Genomic DNA, 6,202 nt, shown 5'->3' with positions numbered 1-6,202 from the left:
AAATAGACAATAATGGATGAAAGACGTAACGTGAGACAGGAATCCATCAAAATCCTTGAAGAGAACACAGGCAGCAACCTCTGCGACCCTGGCCACAGCAACTTCTTAGACATGTCTCTACAGGCAAGGGAAACAAAGGCAAAAATGAATTATTGGGACTTCACCAAGATAAAGCTTTTGCTTTTCACCAAAAAGCTTTTGCACAGCAAAGTAAATAGTCAACAAGGGGGAGGAGTCAAGATGGCGGAGAAGTAGCAAGCTGAGACTGCTTCAGCTAGCCGGAGATCAGCTAGATAGCTTATCTAAAGATTGCAAACACCTGAAAATCCATCGGCAGATCGAAGAGAAGAAGAACAGCAATTCTGCAAACAGAAAAACAACCACTTTCTGAAAGGTAGGACCAGCGGAGAAGTGAATCCAAAGCGACGGGAAGATAGACCCCGGGGGGAGGGGCCGGCTCCCGGCAAGCGGCGGAGCAACCGCGCACAAAATCAGGACTTTTAAAAGTCTGTTCTGCTGAGGGACATCGCTCCAGAGGCTAAACCGGGGCGAAGCCCACGCGGGGTCAGCGTGGCCTCAGGTCCCGCAGGGTCACAGAAGGATCGGGGGTGTCTGAGTGTCACAGAGCTTGCGGGTATTGGAACGGGAAAGCCGGCTACAGAGACAGAGCCAACAGTAAGCTCACAGCTGGGTGTTACCTTGAACCGGTCACAGGCTCCGTGAGCTCGGAGCGCGGCCGGAGGTCAGGCAGACGGGAGTAACTGGGCGCGGTTCTCTGAGCGCGCACTGAGGAGTGCGGCCCTGGGCTCTCGGCTCCTCTGGGCCGGAGACCAGGAGGCCGCCATTTGTATTCCCGTCCTCCGGAACTCTACAGAAAGCGCTCAGGGAACAAAAGCTCCTGAAAGCAAACCCGAGCGGATTACTCACCCCGGCCCCGGGTAAGGGCGGTGTAATTCCGCCTGGGGCAAAGACACTTGAGAATCACTACACCAGGGCCCTCCCCCAGAAGATCAACAAGAAATCCAGCCGAGACCAAGTTCACCTACCAAGGAGTGCGATTTCAATACCAAGGAGAGCAGCAGAATTCCAGAGGAGGAGAAAGCCAAGCACGGAACTCATGGCTTTTTTCCTGTGATTTTTTTTTAGTCTTGCAGTTAACTTAATTTTTTCTTTTTCATTTTTTTTTTTTTTTTATTCTCGCCTTCGGGTAAAATTTTTTTTAACTGTTACCTTTTTCTTTTTTAACGATTTTTTACTAGTTTATCTAATATATATATTTTTTCTTTTTTACATTTTTCTTAGGTGTTTTCTTTTTTTAAAAATTCTTTTCTTTTCTTTTTTTTTTCTTTTTTCTTTCTTCCTTTTTGAACCTCTTTTTATCCCCTTTCTCCCCACTCACGATTTTGGATCTCTTCTAATTTGGTTAAAGCATATTTTCCTGGGGTTGTTGCCACCCTTTTAGTATTTTACTTGCCCCTTCATTTACTCTTATCTGGACAAAATGACAAGACGTAAAAATTCAACACAAAAAAAAGAACAAGAGGCAGTACCGAAGGCTAGGGACCTAATCAATACAGACATTGGTAATATGTCAGATCTAGAGTTCAGAATGACAATTCTCAAGGTTCTAGCCGGGCTTGAAAAAGGCATGGAAGATATTAGAGAAACCCTCTCGAGAGATATAAAAGCCCTTTCTGGAGAAATAAAAGAACTAAAATCTAACCAAGTTGAAATCAAAAAAGCTATTAATGAGGTGCAATCAAAAATGGAGGCTCTAACTGCTAGGATAAATGAGGCAGAAGAAAGAATTAGTGATATAGAAGACCAAATGACAGAAAATAAAGAAGCTGAGCAAAAGAGGGACAAACAGCTACTGGACCACGAGGGGAGAATTCGAGAGATAAGTGACACCATAAGACGAAACAACATTAGAATAATTGGGATTCCAGAAGAAGAAGAAAGTGAGAGGGGAGCAGAAGGTATACTGGAGAGAATTATTGGGGAGAATTTCCCCAATATGGCAAAGGGAACGAGCATCAAAATTCAGGAGGTTCAGAGAATGCCCCTCAAAATCAATAAGAATAGGCCCACACCCCGTCACCTAATAGTAAAATTTACAAGTCTCAATGACAAAGAGAAAATCCTGAAAGCAGCCCGGGAAAAGAAGTCTGTAACATACAATGGTAAAAATATTAGATTGGCAGCTGACTTATCCACAGAGACCTGGCAGGCCAGAAAGAGCTGGCATGATATTTTCAGAGCACTAAACGAGAAAAACATGCAGCCAAGAATACTATATCCAGCTAGGCTATCATTGAAAATAGAAGGAGAGATTAAAAGCTTCCAGGACAAACAAAAACTGAAAGAATTTGCAAACACCAAACCAGCTCTACAGGAAATATTGAAAGGGGTCCTCTAAGCAAAGAGAGAGCCTACAAGTGGTAGATCAGAAAGGAACAGAGACCATATACAGTAACAGTCACCTTACAGGCAATACAATGGCACTAAATTCATATCTCTCAATAGTTACCCTGAATGTGAATGGGCTAAATGCCCCTGTCAAAAGACACAGGGTATCAGAATGGATAAAAAAACAAAACCCATCTATATGTTGCCTCCAAGAAACACATTTTAAGCCCGAAGACACCTCCAGATTTAAAGTGAGGGGGTGGAAAAGAATTTACCATGCTAATGGACATCAGAAGAAAGCAGGAGTGGCAATCCTTATATCAGATCAATTAGATTTTAAGCCAAAGACTATAATAAGAGATGAGGAAGGACACTATATCATACTCAAAGGGTCTGTCCAACAAGAAGATCTAACAATTTTAAATATCTATGCCCCCAACGTGGGAGCAGCCAACTATATAAACCAATTAATAACAAAATCAAAGAAACACATCAACAATAATACAATAATAGTAGGGGACTTTAACACTCCCCTCACTGAAATGGACAGGTCATCCAAGCAAAAGATCAGCAAGGAAATAAAGGCCTTAAACGACACACTGGACCAGATGGACATCACAGATATATTCAGAACATTTCATCCCAAAGCAACAGAATACACATTCTTCTCTAGTGCACATGGAACATTCTCCAGAATAGATCACATCCTCAGTCCTAAATCAGGACTCAACCGGTATCAAAAGATTGGGATCATTCCCTGCATATTTTCAGACCACAATGCTCTAAAGCTAGAACTCAACCACAAAAGGAAGTTTGAAAAGAACCCAAATACATGGAGACTAAACAGCATCCTTCTAAAGAATGAATGGGTCAACCGGGAAATTAAAGAAGAATTGAAAAAAATCATGGAAACAAATGATATTGAAAATACAACGGTTCAAAATCTGTGGGACACAACAAAGGCAGTCCTGAGAGGAAAATATATAGCGGTACAAGCCTTTCTCAAGAAACAAGAAAGGTCTCAGGTACACAACCTAACCCTACACCTAAAGGAGCTGGAGAAAGAACAAGAAAGAAACCCTAAGCCCAGCAGGAGAAGAGGAATCATAAAGATCAGAGCAGAAATCAATGAAATAGAAACCAAAAAAACAATAGAACAAATCAACGAAAGTAAGAGCTGGTTCTTTGAAAGAATTAATAAAATTGATAAACCCCTGGCCCGACTTATCAAAAAGAAAAGAGAAAGGACCCAAATAAATAAAATCATGAATGAAAGAGGAGAGATCACAACTAACACCAAAGAAATACAAACTATTATAAGAACATACTATGAGCAACTCTACGGCAATAAATTTGACAATCTGGAAGAAATGGATGCATTCCTAGAAACATATAAACTACCACAACTGAACCAGGAAGAAATAGAAAGCCTGAACAGACCCATAACCAGTAAGGAGATTGAAACAGTCATTAAAAATCTCCAAACAAACAAAAGCCCAGGGCCAGACGGCTTCCCGGGGGAATTCTACCAAACATTTAAAGAAGAACTAATTCCTATTCTCCTGAAACTGTTCCAAAAAATAGAAATGGAAGGAAAACTTCCAAACTCATTTTATGAGGCCAGCATCACCTTGATCCCAAAACCAGACAAGGATCCCACCAAAAAAGAGAGCTATAGACCAATATCCTTGATGAACACAGATGCGAAAATACTCAACAAAATACTAGCCAATAGGATTCAACAGTACATTAAAAAGATTATTCATCACGACCAAGTAGGATTTATTCCAGGGCTGCAAGGTTGATTCAACATCCACAAATCAGTCAATGTGATACAACACATCAATAAAAGAAAGAACAAGAACCATATGATACTCTCAATAGATGCTGAAAAAGCATTTGACAAAGTACAGCATCCCTTCCTGATCAAAACTCTTCAAAGTGTAGGGATAGAGGGCACATACCTCAATATCATCAAAGCCATCTATGAAAAACCCACCGCAAATATCATTCTCAATGGAGAAAAATTGAAAGCTTTTCCGTTAAGGTCAGGAACATGGCAGGGATGTCCATTATCACCACTGCTATTCAACATAGTACTAGAGGTCCTAGCCTCAGCAATCAGACAACAAAAGGAAATTAAAGGCATCCAAATCGGCAAAGAAGAAGTCAAATTATCACTCTTCGCAGATGATATGATACTATATGTGGAAAACCCAAAAGACTCCACTCCAAAACTGCTAGAACTTATACAGGAATTCAGTAAAGTATCAGAATATAAAATCAATGCACAGAAATCAGTTGCATTTCTCTACACCAACAGCAAGACAGAAGAAAGAGATATTAAGGAGTCAATCCCATTTACAATTGCATCCAAAACCATAAGATACCTAGGAATAAACCTAACCAAAGAGACACAGAATCTATACTCAGAAAACTATAAAGTACTCATGAAAGAAATTGAGGAAGACACAAAGAAATGGAAAAATGTTCCATGCTCCTGGATTGGAAGAATAAATATTGTGAAAATGTCTATGCTACCTAAAGCAATCTACACATTTAATGCAATTCCTATCAAAGTACCATCCATCTTTTTCAAAGAAATGGAACAAATAATGCTAAAATTTATATGGAACCAGAAAAGACCTCGAATAGCCAAAGGGATATTGAAAAAGAAAGCCAACGTTGGTGCCATCACAATTCCGGACTTCAAGCTCTATTACAAAGCTGTCATCATCAAGACAGCATGGTACTGGCACAAAAACAGACACATAGATCAATGGAACAGAATAGAGAGCCCAGAAATAGACCCTCAAATCTATGGTCAACTAATCTTCGACAAAGCAGGAAAGAATGTCCAATGGAAAAAAGACAGCCTCTTCAATAAATGGTGCTGGGAAAATTGGACAGCAACATGCAGAAAAATGAAATTGGACCATTTCCTTACACCACACACAAAAATAGACTCAAAATGGATGAAGGACCTCAATGTGCGAAAGGAATCCATCAAAATCCTTGAGGAGAACACGGGCAGCAACCTCTTCGACCTCTGCCGCAGCAACATCTTCCTAGGAACAACGCCAAAGGCTAGGGAAACAAGGGCAAAAATGAACTATTGGGATTTCATCAAGATCAAAAGCTTTTGCACAGCAAAGGAAACAGTTCACAAAATCAAAAGACAACTGACAGAATGGGAGAAGATATTTGCAAACGACATATCAGATAAAGGACTAGTGTCCAGAATCTATAAAGAACTTAGCAAACTCAACACCCAAAGAACAAATAATCCAATCAAGAAATGGGCAGAGGACATGAACAGACATTTCTGCAAAGAAGACATCCAGATGGCCAACAGACACATGAAAAAGTGCTCCATATCACTCGGCATCAGGGAAATACAAATCAAAACCACAATGAGATATCACCTCACACCAATCAGAATGGCTAAAATCAACAAGTCAGGAAATGACAGATGCTGGCGAGGATGCGGAGAAAGGGGAACCCTCCTACACTGTTGGTGGGAATGCAAGCTGGTGCAGCCACTCTGGAAAACAGCATGGAGGTTCCTCAAAATGTTGAAAATAGAACTGCCCTATGACCCAGCAATTGCACCATTGGGTATTTACCCTAAAGATACAAATGTAGTGATCCAAAGGGACACATGCACCCGAATGTTTATAGCAGCAATGTCCACAATAGCCAAACTATGGAAAGAACCTAGATGTCCATCAACAGATGAATGGATTAAGAAGATGTGGTATATATACACAATGGAATACTATGCAGCCATCAA

This window comes from Mustela nigripes, chromosome 10, assembly GCF_022355385.1.
Source record: "Mustela nigripes isolate SB6536 chromosome 10, MUSNIG.SB6536, whole genome shotgun sequence".
In the NCBI taxonomy this organism is placed as follows: Eukaryota; Metazoa; Chordata; class Mammalia; order Carnivora; family Mustelidae; genus Mustela; species Mustela nigripes.
The sequence above is the reverse complement of the archived record's forward strand: the minus strand, read 5'-3'. Positions refer to the sequence as shown.